This window comes from Leucoraja erinacea, chromosome 8, assembly GCF_028641065.1.
Source record: "Leucoraja erinacea ecotype New England chromosome 8, Leri_hhj_1, whole genome shotgun sequence".
NCBI classification, from domain to species: domain Eukaryota; kingdom Metazoa; phylum Chordata; class Chondrichthyes; order Rajiformes; family Rajidae; genus Leucoraja; species Leucoraja erinaceus.
In genome coordinates this window covers 4914963-4931603 of record NC_073384.1, presented here as the reverse complement: position 1 = coordinate 4931603, position 16641 = coordinate 4914963, and the positions used below count along the sequence as shown (strand labels likewise).

The following is a 16641-nucleotide window of genomic DNA, read 5'->3' as shown; positions in this document are numbered from 1 at the left end:
CTGCAAGCCGGCGTGTGTCAGTGTCAGTGTGTATGTGTGGACCGTTTGCGGCGTGTTTCTCATCTGTCACTGTGGCGGCCGGCCGGCGGAGGGGCAAGGGGACCCAAAGTTCGCCCTTGTCCTTTCTTTGCCTCGCCGGTCATCGCTAACCCGCTGGCTGCAGTGAAAGCCTTTTTTTTGTTGTTGCTGTCGCTAGGGTAGGCCTTGCAGCGCAACCTGTCAGCGGTGGTGGTGGTGGTGGTCGGAATGAAATGAGAACACGTACATGCTCATCCTTGCATTCGTGTTTAAAAACACCCCACACACACTTTCTCTCATACACGCACTGTGTGACACATATACAAAGAACTACACATTTTACAGTCGATCGTGCACGGGCTTTCTGGGAATCAACATTCTTTGTCTACATACGAACGCAGAATAGTAGCATAGTTGTTGTGTAAACAGTTAAATGTAGTGTATTACCCTGATAATAATTGGCAGTGTTATATGCGCCATACAATGTGACCCTTCTCCAAGTGACTCGCCTGAAATGCACCTGCAGGCGTCTGCTGCAAGCGTTTATGTCAGTTTAAAGAGATGTCAATGTTTAAATGCCAATGACAGTCTTTAACTGAGGTGCAGTGCAGATACTTGTTATGTATGATTACTAATGTTTCTGCTCTCTTGTCTGCCACATTTAGTTATGAGTACTTCTTGAATGGCAGAAGTATTCTACATGTTATAGTTTTCTTCTTTTTGAGTTATGTTTTGTGCGCTTTTTTTTTAGCTGCAATTTGCAAGCTTCTGGTGGTATGAACGGGAGGCAGATAACTCAAAATAAAACCCTAGTTGCTGAATATTTTGAAATATAAACCAAAGAATGCTCACCAGGTGAGGCAGCATTTGTAGAGTGTGAAACGAAGTTAATGTTTCAGATTGTTGACTTTTCATCAGAACAATACTGATAAAAGGTCATTGACTTGTAATGTTAACTCTGTTTTTGTCTCCAAGGTTGATGAAATGCAGCTGACTAATGTTTGCTCCACAGATACACTTATGCCAGCTATAGCATGTTCTTTCCTGAACTAGGTTAGCAAGCAAAATGAACAAACGTCACAAGTTTGTTACATGCCAATGACATTAAAATTGCAACCAGCCTTGTACATGCAGCAAAAGCTTGTATCCCCTTGCTCCATAAAGATGTACAGATTTTAGTTTTTACTGAAGTTTCCATAAAGTTATTTCTCTGTTTACTCAGGAAATGTTTTGAGTGTGTCCACAGTCCGAAGTTAGAAAGTTAGTTAACAACACAACACCAGGCTGTGTTGGAGTTGCTGATAAGAAAGTCTATTTATAAGAAATAATCTGCTTTGGTATTTAAGTGTTTCATGGAGCAAATATGTTTTTTGATAGCCACAAAATGCTGGAGTAACTCGGCGGGACAGGTAGCATCTCTGGAGAGAAGGAATGGATGACGTTTTGGGTTGAGATCCTTCTTTAGACCCTTCTACACGGTCTTGAAGAACTCCCGCTGAGTTACTCCAGCATTTTTTGTCTATCTTCGGTTTAAACCAGCATCTGCAGTTCCTTCCTACACAGATGTGTTTTATGTATGGAAATATGACAATAGGATTAGGACAATGATATTTAAAGTATAAATTATTTCATAAGAGAATTTGAATAAAATTGTTATAAAAAATATGTCAATGATGAATCGCTCAGTGAAAAGGAAATCATTTTGAATGGACATTGTTATCACAAAACTTTAAATGGCTAAATTGCTTCTTTCCGGATGGATATTCATAAATCTTTACGGTTCTTGAATTGTTTTCTGTATTGTATCTTCACTACTATAATAAATCCTGATTTTTAATTTATTTATCTCACTCCATTCTGAAAACAATCTACTGTCAGCCATGACAAGTTTATAATCAAAATACAGACCATACAATATTTCATTTTCCTCCTGTATCTCAATCTTGGTCATGCCATTGCTTGCTTTAGTTGTCCCTTGCTGCCTTCTGTTGGAGAATTAACTGTGTTCTACAATCAATTTCTCTGTCATGAGGGAGGATCGTTGTCCTTGGTCTCCGGTTTTCTTTTTATATCCTGCAATAAAGCTACATTATTGGGATGCTGAGTGGCCACAAGGTTCTTGTATAAAATGAAAGATAAGCCCCAAATAGACACCCACATTTCTTAACGCACGAGGCAATGGTTTCTTAATTAACTGAGTAATAATCATCGAGCTTTACAACATGGGAACACACCCACTTGTCTGCATCTGACCCATTTTGCTTTTATTGGTGTATCTAACCAAATATCTTTTAAATGTAACTGTACCCACCTCTACCACTTCCTATGGCAGCTCGTTCCATAAATGAATCCCACTCTGTGTGGAGGAAACATAGAAAATAGGTGCAGGAGTAGGCCATTCGGCCCTTCGAGCCTGCACCGCCACTCAATATCATCATGGCTGATCATCCAACTCGGTATCCCATCTCTCCATACCCCCTGATCACTTTAGCCACAAGGGCCACATCTAACTCCCTCTTAAATATAGCCAATGAACTGGCCTCAACTACCTTCTGTGGCAGAGAATTGCACAGATTCACCACTCTCTGTGTAAAAAATGATCTTCTCATCTCGGTCCTAAAAGACTTCCCTCTTATCCTTAAACTGTGACCCCTAGTTCTGGACTTCCCCAACATCGGGTACAATCTTCCTGCATCTAGCCTGTCCAACCCCTTAAGAATTTTGTAAGTTTCTATAAGATCCTCCCCTCAATCTTCTAAATTCTAGCGTGTACAAGCCGAGTCTATCCAGTCTTTCTTCATATGAAAGTCCTGCCATCCCAGGAATCAGTCTGGTGAACCTTCTCTGTACTCTCTCTATGGCCTGAATGTCTTTCCTCAGATTAGGAGTCCAAAACTGTATGCAATACTCCAGGTGTAGTCTCACCAAGACCTTGTACAACTGCAGTAGAATCTCCCCGCTCTTAAACTCAAATCCTTTTGCTATCGATGCTAACATACCATTTGCTTTCTTCACTGCCTGCTGCACCTGCATGCCTACTTTCAATGACTGGTGTACCATGACACCTAGGTCTCGTCTTGTTGCATCTCCCCTTTTCCTAATCTGCCACCATTCAGATAATAGTCTACTTTCCTGTTTTTGCCACCAAAGTGGATAACCTCACATTTATCCACATTATACTGCATCTGCCATGCATTTGCCCACTCACCCAACCTATCCAAGTCACCTTGTAGCCTCCTAGCATCCTCCTCACAGCTAACACTGCCCCCCAGCTTCGTGCCATCCGCAAACTTGGATATGTTGCCTTCAATTCCCTCATCCAGATCATTAATATATATTGTAAATAGCTGAGGTCCCAGCACGGAGCCTTGCGGTACCCCACTAGTCACTGCCTGCCATTCTGAAAAGGACCCGTTTGCTCCTACTCTTTGCTTCCAGTCTGCCAGCCAGTTCTCTATTCCAGGAAAGAACTGCAGATGCTGGTTTACACTGAAGATAGAGACAAAATGTTGGACAGGCAGCATCTCTGGGTAGAAGGAATGGATGACGTTTCGGGTCGAGACCTTTCTTCAGTCTGAAGAAGGGTCTCGACCTGAAACGTCACCCATTCCTTCTTCCAGAGGTGCTGCCTGTCCAGCATTTTGTGTCCCTACAATGTGTGGAAAAAGTTGCCTCCTTTAAAGTCCTTTTTAAATCGTTCCCCTCTCATCTTATTTCTGGGAAATTTCCTGAATTGATCATGTTTATAGAGTATGTCAAAGATTATCGGTGAAACGTTGCATTCAATTTATTAGGAATTTTTGCAGGACAGAAAATGGACAAGAAATTGGGGTTTAAAGTCATCTGCAGCCTGAGGGTCCTGAACGACAAAGTTTAAATTAGATTTCTACTATATGTCCAAAATGTGTATTACTTGGCATTGGTTTTCATGTATACAATGATAACAGCCATTTGCAGCAGGGTATGAAATGTTGACAAAGTGAAGTGATGTAATTGACATGTTTGGAAAACAAATGTATAATCCCTTTTACTTTTAAAATATTTTATCTGCAAAAATGTCCAAACTAGATTATAAATAGTAACATGTTGATAAAATTGTAACGCAAGTCATCCTTTTAGTCTGATGGCTAAATAAAAGCAGAATTCTTTATGCTGCATGATAGCTAACGTTGTGTTATCAACTCAACACTTTATTTATTACTTTCCTAAAAAATAAAGTAATCGTATTACATGAAACACAAATGAATTAGTCAAAGGAAGAAAAGGAGATCTGGGTTAATTAAAGTTTTGTATCTGTTGTCCAAGTGGGTGTCCAGGAAGTGTCCAATGCCCATCAATTCAACAAGTGATAATTCTGCAGCATGCAATTACAAAGGATAGCACTTTTACCCTCAATACATCTTGTAATGTTATTATTTTCAGCTACAATTTTGTTACATATGAATTGCAGCCTGTCGTGTTCAAGTATATCACGTTGAACGAAAATCACATGGTTTTTGACATGCATCGGTAATTGCAATTCCAGTATCTGCTACCAAGGAGTGTGTTAAATTGAGAAAATACAGCAGATTTTGCGATTGTACAGGAAGAAAAAATTGCATCCAATTGTATAATTGGAAATTTGAACTTTTCAGACTAAGCAGTAAAGGCTGACTGGCAGATAGATAGATACTGGTGTCAAACATCAATGTTAGTTTCCACAAACTTCACATTTGAGAAGCAATAGCGTTTGTAGCATTCTTTAATGCTAATTTGTAGAAATAGTGTTTTGGTGAGAAGGAAGAATGAGTCAATGAATAGTGGTGGATTTGATCTTATTCGTTTAATCATTTTCTAGACACGACTATGAAAAAATGGCACAACCTTAAAGTGGATATGAACTCTCAATAGGAGATTCCCATTTCTGATGTCTTATTTAAAGATTTAAATGCTAGGGTGTGAAATAAAGGAGAAACAGGTGCAATGACATGTTTTTCCTGGAGAGCATAGAATTTTAAATGAAACCTCTACAGCTCCAGAATTTATTTGGATTTTTGGTGCTGATGCTAGATGCCAAGGAATTACAAGCGTTTCGGAGACTCGAGCGACTGCAGATGCTGGTTTACCAAAAAAATCACCAAGTGCTGGAGTAACTCAGTGGGTCAGGCAGCATGATCACTGGAAGACCTGATTAGGTGACAATTCAGGTCTGCACTCTTCATCAGACTGATTAGGGTGGAGAGGAAAAAGCTGTCAAGGAGGTGGGGATGGGACAAAGTCTGACAAGTGATAGGTGGGTACAGGTGAGGGGGATTTGATTGGCAGATGGGTGGCCGAAGGCTAGAAATTGAGACAAAAGGGTGTAAATGAGGAAAGAGGAGGAGTGAAAAGTAAATCCAGATGGAAGGAGATGGTGGGAATGGGAAAGAGTGGGGGAAAAATAGCTGTTCACCAGGGTGGGGCACAGAGTAGATTGGGGTGGGGAAAAAAGGGAGGTGTGTGACCCAAAATTGCAAGATTCAATACCAATGGGTTGTTCATACCAATGGGTTGTAAGCTACTCAAGTGCTGACCATCAGTCTGAAGAAGGGTCTCGACCCGAAACGTCACCCATTCCTTCTCTCCAAAGATTCTGCCTGAACAGCTGAGTTACTCCAGCATTTTGTGTCTACTCGATTGCTACAAATGTTCTATTGTTTGATGCTGCAACTCCCATTCATTCTATCAGCCTCAGCAGCCATGTAAAATGCAATGTAAAATATGTTCTCTGGATCCACTCAAGAGGGAGCTAAAGATCTTAAAGATAGCGGAGTCAGGGGAGAAGGCTAAAACGGGGTACTGATTGGGGAAGATCAGCCATGATCACATTAAATGGCGGTGCTGGCTCGAAGGGCCGAATGGCCTACTCCTGCACTATTGTCTATTGTCTATGTTGTCATAGCTCCCCCTGAATGTTGACCTTTTTTTTGAGTATTAATGTTTTGAGGATTATTATGTTCTAAATTTCCAAAGTCTGTGTCAGCAAATTAGCTTCATAATTTGTAGAAAATAAGAAATTGGTTCAGAAGTTTAATATTTTCTGTGGTGAAAGAAAAAGAATGTGGCATTCTTCAGATGTGCATATCCGATCGTTCTGTGACAAAAGAGAAATCAAATATCTTGTCAAAGCCAATTTGGATACAGTTGCAAAAATTACATGTTGGAACTTGTGCATTAACTTGTAAATAAAAGATAGATGGCACCAACGTATAAATCCTGGGTATTAAAAGCTTACATGTAGGACTTAGATGCTGATTTTGTTTGTATCATTTGGGTACTGAGGATTTCCATGTAGAAAACAATATTAATTTATTTTTGTATGTCCTATCTGAGCAAGTTCCACACAATTAAATTAAACAGCATATTTTTCCAATCTTTTTCTTTTATCCCAATACCTATCTAGATTGGCAAAATAAATTATTAAAAACCGAGGTACTCAGCAGGTCAAACAGCATCTGTGGAGCGAGACACATTTTGGTTTCAGCTCAATTATCTTTTTCCTAAAACGGCCAATGGCTTAGATTTTAACTTTTTCCCAGATATTGACTGACTGTTGAGTAACTTCAGCATTTTCTGTTTTTTATTATTTTCAGTATATCATTTTTTTTGTTTTTTGAAAGGGATTATTGTTTTAGACTTTTATAGCGAGGAGTTAGTTCAACAGAAGTGATTATCTGGCAATTTAGCTCAGTGCAGGCCATGAAAAGGATTAATTTATTTTGGGCTTTATGGCTGTGGTATGGTGTGGTTATTGAAACAATCATTTTTGGCTGCCTTGCGTTGCAAATGTGTCTTTTCCAGCTTGAGGTATCTCTTTATAAATGATTGACAATAATAGAAGATATATCTTTGCAGTTCTGTTTTGCAGATGCATTGGTTGTGATTTGTTTTTTGAAGTGACTCGGTGTATGTAGGATGGCACCACATTTAACTGACTCGTAAAAAAAATTGCAAAAATAAATGGTAATTCATGTTCTTCCTATGAGATTTTCGAGGTAGTTTGTTTTATTTTCATTCTTGCCATAATTCAATCCCACATTTCTTTTTACCAACTGACAAAGATGGAGAGTGGTTAATTTGACATTTTAGACTGATTTATTGCTGAATCCTTTGATTTTAAATTGCATATTATAACATAGAAGAGTGCAGCACAGGAACAGGCTCATCGGCCCACAATATCTGTGCCAAACTTGGTGCCAAGTTAAACTAATCTTTTTTGCCAACACATGATCCATATCCCTCCGTTCCAAGCATATCCATATGCCTATTTAAAAGCCTCTTAAACAACACAATTGTATCTAAAGCCACTTAAATGCCACTGTCCCATCTATTGAATAAGTAAACAGCAGTTCCCAATTCAGTGCAGCTATACCTTGAAGATATTTACCTTCAGTGGTGATTTGGTTGGAATAATGTATTTTCCGTTGGATTGTGCAATTATTTAAAAAAAGTTAAATTTGTTTCTTTGTTATGTGCTGTAATAATTTTACAAGAAAAATATTAGCCAATAAGCTTTACTGTTTTACTGCATGCTTTTTCCAAAAAGCAAAGCAAAATAAGTGCAATGTTAACTTGGTTATGACAGATTTGTAGATGGACACATTCGATCATGACATTTTTTTCATTGTAGGGTACCTCACAAGTAGGAGAAATTTCCGTGATGGGGTCATCACTAGTGAGAATATTTATTTCTTGTTTGTGATTGTTGTTAAGACATTGACTATGAATTACTTTGAATTACTGCAGTTCAGTTGGTGATGGCTTGTCCACAAAGTTAATGAGCAGGGAGTTGCAGGACTTGGACCCAGTGACAATAAAGAAATATGACGTACAGTATCTCACGTTCTTTGTCTTTTCATCTCTTGACTTTTGTTCAACCACCTTCCTATCAAATGTCTCCCCCCCCCCCACCTCTGTTATCCTATTACTTGCAGGTTTTGGCTTGCCCCTCCTCTTTCCCAGCTTTCTCCCCCATAACTACAATTGGCCTGAAGAAGGATCCCAACCTGAAATATCACTCATCCATGTTCTCCAGCGATGCTATGTGACCTGCAAAGTTACTCCAGTCATTTTTTCATTTTTAACTAATTTCCACCATTTGAAGTGTTCTGATCTTTTTTTATTTATTTTTTAGGAGAATGTTTTGAACAAACTCCACATAATAGTCTAAAATATTATTTTGTAATATAAGATCTCTGGTGCCAAGATACATTCATCAGATTTGAATTATGATAGTGCAGTCCCATCTATCGCCTTCTGGCCATAGTTAGAAAAGACTCATTCCCCCAAGCATGACAGAATCTTGCAATTTCTATAATTGGAAATTACCATTCCCTGTAATCCAAAACATTGACGTGGCCATTTGTCCCAACTACTCCGTGCCTGTATTAAAATGAACCTCCTACCACTCCTTTCATAATAGTATATATTTCTTTGGCTTTCTCATTTATATGTTTATTTTGCCTCCCCTTGTATCACAAATTATTCCAGGAAGTCCAGGACAAGGGGTCACAGCTTAAGGATAGAGGGGAAATCCTTTAGGACCGAGATGAGAAAAACTTTTTTCACACAGAGAGTGGTGAATCTCTTGAACACTCTGCCACAGAAGGTAGTTAAGGCCAGTTCATTGGCTATATTTAAGAGGGAGTTAGATGTGGCCCTTGTGGCTAAAGGGATCCGGGGGTATGGAGAGAAGGCAGGTACGGGATACTGAGTTGGATGATCTTTTTCCCCTTTCAAGAATTGAAACACTAATCTTATTTGGCTATTTGTTCTCCTGGATTTTTCCCCATCTCTTGAGTTTGCATGCATTTTCTGTTGTTGGGTAGGTAGATGGGGTTGCCATGTAAATCGATTTTTTATCATCTGAAGGTCAGTAGTTCCATTGAATTTGCTTGTATTGGAGGCTTGGCACATTTAATACGTCTTACTGTCTTGTAAGTACTTGTATTTGACGATTCCATTTTAGGGTCTAAAAGTGCCTTTCTCCACTTATAGTGGTTAATGCGCAGAAAGGCTTTTTGGAAGAGAATGTTGGAGACGAACCCCGGAATTGTTTTATAATAAACTTATCTCTGCAATACACTTTTGTTCAAATGTTGGCATGCGTTGTTCTGCTTGCAATTTTGCAGATTCTTTATTCTGGTATAAGGCTATTCATCCAGACTTGTCTTTATTACTTCTGGGGAAAACCCTTGGATAATTAATAATGCCATCAATGAGCCATCTTTCAAAGCCTGTCTTTCCAAAATCAATCCACGAATTACTTAAATCTCTTCTTTAAACTTATGAAAGTACTCTTGTGATAAGAGCTTTCTCTGTTTGAATGTAGTGAATATCAATCCTTGGCAATTTTGGATATGCAAGTAATTTACAATCTTGCTTTTGAGCAATGTGCCTGACCAACTAATATTTTTGCAGTTCAAAGCTGTCTTGCACAGGGTCTTTTACAACCTTTTCATAATGGATGGTATCCAATAGTGTTTAGAGCTTTTAAAAAATAGAAATAACATGGAATTTCAGATGGAATTTCGGTGCAGCAAAATAACTCGGATGATTTGCAAAGAAAGGAATTGTAACCTCCTCTGTCGTAGTAAAGTTAAAGAGCTGACAGAAGAGCTCCAAAGGGTATCTACCTACACTTGCCAGGCCCCTCTGTCTTGCAGCTGTTTTCTCCTCCTTTTCCACCCTCCTCCTCCCCCACCATATTCTCCAGAGATGCTGGGGGGGGGGTTTGAGGCGAGGGGTTATTTTTCTTTACAAGATTTGCAAAAGGAACAGAAGGGTCACGTAATACATTTTAAAATTTAACACTGGAGGAGTTTTTCATTGGAAGCTTAAACTTAAAATGGAAATTTAAGATAAAATGGCGATGACATTTATGTACACTGCATTTTACTGTAGATATTTCTTCCAAAATGCGCAATTTCATTATACGGATTGGCTGTAAACCTGAGCCATGAATTACGGGACATTATTTGTGTTTTGTTTACCAAATTAGTGTTAACGCTATTTTGATGATGAACTTGAGTACTACTTAAAATTTGCTTAGAAAATTAACAAGCTGATAAAAGGCGGTCGTGAACTAATATAATCTCCCTGCAGTAATTGGACACCATTGTTTCTTAAGAACATAGCTGCAAATTTAACCACAAAAGGCAATTGAAATTGCCAATCAATTGCTTCTATTGACACGTGCTAAACAGTGTGACATAGAGCCTTTAGAATCTTTAGCTTGCAGTAACAAAAATAAACATTGTTATTGAAAGGACCTTTATTTTTGCAAATCTTGTAAAGAAAAATAACTTTGTTATGAGTCTGAAGCTCTTGCCCCGAGCCTCCTTTTCCCCCATTGACACATTTGGCTTTATAGCACAATTATAATTGGTCCTGAGTGGCTGGGGATTTTGCAGACATTTTCAACCCCTCACCACTGTAGTCTGAGATTCACACCTCCTTTAAAAGGACATCCATAATACCAGTGCCCAAAAAAAGCAAGGTGCATGTTTCAATTACTACTGACCAGTTGAGTGGTTCCAGAACAATGACCTTGCTCTCAATGTTAGCAAGATCAAGCAACTGATTGACTTTGGTGATAGAAAGTCAAGAATCCATCAACCTGTCATCCTCTACGGAATGGTAGTGGGGTCAACAGCATTCTGACTGCCATCCTGCCTGGTTCGATAACTCGAATATTCAAGAATGAAGGAGGCCACAGAAAGTGGTGGAGATATTCTGGTCACAGTTGTACAATTGGCATAATATTTATTTATTTACCTATTTATTTATTTATAATTTTTTATTTTATTTTTTTTAATTAAAAAAAAACTCCCCACCGCCCAGTATAATATTTAGGGAGGAGATCTAACTATTGTAATGGCCCTGTCCCACAGTACGTGTTCATTCCAAGAGGTCTCCCGAGTTTGCCCTGATTCGAACTCGGAGATTTACGGTAATGGGCGCTCGTCTGTACTCGGGGCTCTCGTGGACATCTTTCAACATGTTGAAAAATCTTCACGAGTCTTCCCGCGCTTACCTGCCATTAGCGTTACGAACTGCTAAGAGACGTCCCCGATGTCCGACGTACCCGCATACCAATAAAATCTTTCATTATCTGTGCTTACCACGAATTTGATTTTTTTTAAAAACTCAGGAGAGCTCTTGGAATGAACTCGTACCGTGGGACATGGTCATAACATTGCATACAGCTTCAGAGTGGGGACCGAATGATACATGTTGGTTGCTGTGTAATTGCCCCCTGTTCTCCAACTCTGTTCTCCAACTCTTCAGTCATCAGAAGGCTATTTTGCCTGGAAGAATGTAAAATGTTGATGACCGGTCAACTTGTTGCTTTTATTTTTAGAACAAGAACAAGAACATGAAGTTCAAGTCTATCAATTGACGTATTTGGTTGGAGATTGAACGGCGGGTTTTGGATTTGCCGATTTATTTATGACTTGTGAGTGACTGCTAGTCATCAGAGCCAACTTGTTTCCTTTTTGCCAGAAAGCTGCGAGATATGCTATGTAGGGCTTGATGTTTTATTTTAACCGTCGCTGCATAGTGGAAAGGCTTTGCACATACAGCTGAAAATGATAATAAATCATGATCTTGTACTTTATCTGCTAATTGGTGGGAAGTTACAGAGAAAGGTGTGGTTTAATGATTAATTTGGTTAGTGAAAAGTCCATATATTTTGTTCAGCGTACAGAATCGGTAAGTTGCCTTTACATGGTATGGCAATCCTTCAATTTTCTGAAGTCATTTTGCAAAAATAAAGCATTGTTAGCTCATTATGTTTACAACCTGTTGAATGTGACCAGTTTCATAGTGGATTGTTCTAACTTGTAATCTAAGTTCTAGATTTAGCCATGTGACTGATAGTTCGTTATTTATTTACCTACAATAGGTAAATAAAGTACTATTTATATTTTCTAGCAATCAATTAAAAAAAACACTTGCTTCACTATATTTTGGCAGATGGGGAAACGTTCAAATCAAAATCGAGGACAGTGGCTAGAAAACTGCCAGTGGGAAACTACTAAAGACTTGTGAAAGCTACCAATCCCGAATGACCTGTCAGAAGAACATACCAATAAAAGAAACAAAACAAGCAACACATTTTTCTTTATCTATTTGGAAGAGATTTTATCAGACTTTTGTGCCGCCTGGGGTAAAATAGTTCTTTTTAAAAATAGAAGTTTCTAAACAAAAAAATCATACACATTAAAGTGCCATTATTAAATTTAAAATGTATGTACCAAGCTGTCTTTGTTTTGTTGGATTAGACTCTTTTGTTTTACTTGAATGCTACAACTTGATAACTGTTTGCTTGTACCTGACGACTATCACACCACTTTCTTTACGGAGATGGTCATGTATGTCTGCGTGTGTGAATTGATTTATGTGGGAGATGTCTGTAAGATTTATTGGATTTAATATGTGAGAATGCAAGGCTGATTCATAAAGGGAATCAACTTGCATTCTCCTGAATAGAACAAAATATACACATTTTTATAGTTTCGCTAAACGATTTGAAGATTTTGTAGAATTAACATTTTGCTCCACCTTTATCTCATCAAATATACAAGCTGACTTTCTGCTTTTAATTAAATATTTCTCGGGCAAGCAGAAATATTTTTGTTCCCATGCGCTGCATTTTGCTCTTGTATTTGAAAATGCTACAATTTTTAAGTGGAGCTGTACGTCAGAAAAACATAATTAAAAAAAAAAAAAGTACAATTGTTGGAAATCTGAAATAAAAGCTAAGGTTTGAGATGTTCAGTAGGTCAGTCAGCAGCTGTGGAGAGAAACCGGATGAACACTACAGTTCTGATGAAATTTCAATTACCTGAAACATTTAACGCTATTTCCCTGTCCATGGATGCTGCTTAACTTCTGAGTATCTCTTTGTTTTCTTCCATTGTTACTTATGAAAGATGATTTGGCTTTCTTACCCTGGTGCTCATTGTCAACTTTGCTTTCAGATGTCTAGCTCGCGACCACAGCAGGGATCAATATTCGTCTCCACGGGTGACACCAGTTATATATTCTGAGCTTTGTTTCTCTCTTCCCTGCAATCCCATCCCTGAAGCTATCTTGGTTCTTCACAAGTATTTTAAGACTCTAGATTTATGGGTATGCCTTAAGTTTGCTTGTCACTTTGTCCCACTACCTTCCTCTTACTTAAAACTGTTGTGCTTGTTGCCAAATCATGGAACACACGTTCTAGTCTGTATATCTCTTGCAGCATGGTTTCAGAGCTTCACTCCTTCAAAGACCTGCCATCACCACAACTGCCTTGCTGGTGGACCTGTTGGTCTTTTCTTCCCACTGTTGATATTTTGCAGTATCCCTCTGATATTCCAGACCTTTATTCCTTCTTCCAAGCAAGTTAATTTTGTGTAGGAAGAAACTGTAGATGCTGGCTTCTCCCAAAGATACACACAAAATACTGGAGTAACTCAGCGGGTCAGGCAGCATCTTTGGAGAAAAGGAATAGGTGACGTTTCGGGTTTTAGACTTTCTTCAGTCTATCCTTAATTTTCCTCCTTCCTTCTTTTCTCCTCCCCCCCCCCCCCCACAAGAAAATCAACTATTAAACAGGTTTGCCTCAGTAGATCGCTGGGAGGGCCCTAAGCCAGTCAACTTTCCACATCTCCATTGGCATCTTCAACCTCTTGCTTCAGTAGTCTACTGTCCACATCTGCCTCAAGAAATCTCCATTATGCCAGTATACAAGAAAAATAAAGTGATCTGTCTCAATGACTACTGCTATTAAAGTTTGCATCTTAAAACAGACAACACACATGGTTGAAGGTAAACCAAGATGATCTTTAATCGATATCGTCAGACAGGAGCGGCAGGTGCCCGGTGCAAATTGAACACAACTTTACACAGCGCTCCCCAGGCTCCACTTTCCGAACAAAGGAAAGTTAGTGCAGTTATACATTTTTCTTATCAATAAAACACTTCTACTGAGTCTGAATATGGCATGACTGAAAGATTCTACAGCCTTTCTGATATAGGAAAAGCTGGGCCTAAATCAGGCTCCTCCATTAACAAGTTATTGCTTATCTCTGCAGTGTCATTGGATCAAAGTCCATCTTCATGGCTTGGACAAGCACATGTTATACTGTAAGCTTCCATGTTAATTTCTATATCAAAATGACAACCTTTTACTCCAACTTTGTGTTCTACATAGTAAATGCAAAGTCAGCAACATTATACAGACTTGGCACGGAGTCCAATATCTGCAAACTTTGGCAACATTATACAGACTTGGTACTGAGTTACTCTGTTTGCAGACCATTCATTCTTAGTTTCCATCTTAAGAAGAACAATTACAACTACTCAATTTTATGAACCCTATTAGATTTGACTGTATTAACTCTTTGAAGGTAACCCTATTAGATTTGACTGTATTAACTCTTTGAAGGTTGTCATTGTCTTCCGACAATGACAATTAAAATTGAATCTGAATCTGAATCTTTCACTGCCCAGTGAAGTACTTTAAAAGTACTTGTAATGGCGCACATCTACGTCAGTCTTCCAGGCAATGTCGACCCCTTTCAACTTGTATGCAGGAAAATAGATCTATGGAGGATGCTGTTTCTCTTGCAGTACATTTAGCCCTGGAACACCTTGACAATAAGAACGCTATGTTAAAATGCTATTCATTGAGTACAAATCAACCTTCAACACTCGACCTGTGCTCGACCTGTCCCGCCGTCGGTGTTCCGACCATCCCGACCAGAGGGCTTCAACATCGGGCCGTCCGTAGCGGTGACTACGGAGGGTCAGGGCCACGACACGGGTGAACAAGGGAGGAGGAGGAGGACCATCTGAACTGTGTTGACTTCCACTACAGTGAAGGATGCTGTGGTGGATGTTTGTGTTGAATTACGTTGTGTATTGTGTCCTTTTTTAAGGACCAACTTTTTTACCAACGCTGCATGGTAAATTACATTTCACTGCACCTTGTGGTGCATGTGACAAATTCTAACTTTGATAATATGGGATAAACTAATCTCTAAATTTCTGGACCTTGGTCTTGGGGCCTCCATCTGCTTTGGATTCTGGACTTCCTGACTGGCAGACCATTGTCAGTTACAACTGGTCTTGACATTTTCTCCTCCATGGCCCTCAACACTGCTACCTCTTGGGATTTTTTTGCACCCCCTACACCAATAACTCTGTAGGTGGCACCAACTCTCCATTTTAGTTTGCCGATGATACTGCTGTTATTGCTCATTCTACAACACACCCACAAAGGAAGTACAGAAAGGAAGTTGAGAATCTTGTGTTGTGGGGTCAAGGCAACCTCCTACTCAGCAAGACAGTTGGGGGTTGGGGGAGGTTGGATACCACGCCATACCCTCATCAGCAGAGCAGTAATAGAGCTTAAAGTTCCGAGGCATCCATATCATCAGCAACCAAAATATATACTGATGTGGAATTCAATAAAATGCCTCGGTGTATTTGCCTGGATGTCTGGGAAGGTTCAACACATCCATCTTGGATTTATTGAACTTTTACAGTTGTGCTATAGAAAGTATTTTGATGAGAGGCTGCCCTGCCCTTGACCACCTGAACCTGCAGAAAGTGGTGAGCACAGCTCAGGGTGCTTGGGGTGGGAGATTGCAACCTTCACGTGGTCCGCCCTGTTTCGACGAATGCAATCAACCTGGCGTGCACAATCAAATCGAACAAGTTGTCCTACAACTTTAGGCTGTGCACGCCATACGCCAAGATGAAAAAGCCCAGTCCATCACTAGCTCGCCCCTTTGTAGACACTCAGTCTTAATTCTATCTTATTCGATTGTTCTGTTATTGTTGGTTATTATTTCCCTATTTTTGGATTAGTTTATATTGTAGTCTTGCACTATTCTGCACTCGTATTCATTGTTCTATTTATTCTGAGCTATAAAGAGATGTTGAGCAGGCCAAGACTCTATTCCTAGAGCGCAGGAGGATGATGGTGATCTTATAGCGGTGTATAAAATCATGAGAGGAATAGAACGGGTAAACGCAGTCTCTTGCCCAGTGTAGGGGAACCAAATTAAGGTGAGGGGGGGGGGGGGGGGGGGGGGGGTGGAAGATTTAATAGGAGCCTGAGGGGTAACTTTTTCACACAAAGGGTCAGGTGTGTGGGACGGGCTGCCGGAGGAGTTAGTTGAGGCAGGTACTATTGCAACATTTGAGAAACATTTGGGCAGGTACATGGATAGGACAAATTTAGAGGGAGAGGGGCAGGTGGGACCAGTGTAGATGGGACATGTTGGTGGGTATGGGCAAGTTGGGCCAAAGGGCCTGTTCCTACCATGTAAGATTCTGACTCTTACTATTACTGTATATATATACTGAGCTTCCGAAGGACAAGGAATCTCTTTGCATCCTGTGTATATGATGTTTTGGTAGTTTGTTGTATACGAATGTATATTGTTATTGTAATTTAACAACTAATGAGGTAAAGTGAAGAAAATATGACCGCTTGTCCGGGGATGGTGTGTGAAAGAGGTGATTGGTTCAGGAGTTGGATAGTAATGAGGAGGAAACTGTTCTTCAGTCTGGACAGCAGGCTGTGCATCTTCCCTAAGAAGGTTG

At 39.6% G+C, this 16641-nt stretch overlaps 1 protein-coding gene and 1 long non-coding RNA gene across 3 annotated transcripts in view; both read left to right on the top strand.

Moving 5' to 3' along the window:
• The window catches only part of macrod2 (mono-ADP ribosylhydrolase 2), a 1271393-nt gene that overhangs the window by 245 nt on the left and 1254507 nt on the right, over nt 1–16641 (top strand). The window lies entirely within an intron of this gene.
• LOC129699266 (uncharacterized) lies at nt 9–12741 on the top strand. Of its 2 annotated transcripts, XR_008723810.1 has the most exons (3): nt 77–873; nt 11399–11494; nt 12016–12741. It is a non-coding gene; the product is annotated as an uncharacterized LOC129699266 (long non-coding RNA). The 2 variants fall into 2 exon arrangements; XR_008723809.1 differs by lacking the exon at nt 11399–11494 and having other exon boundaries at nt 9–873.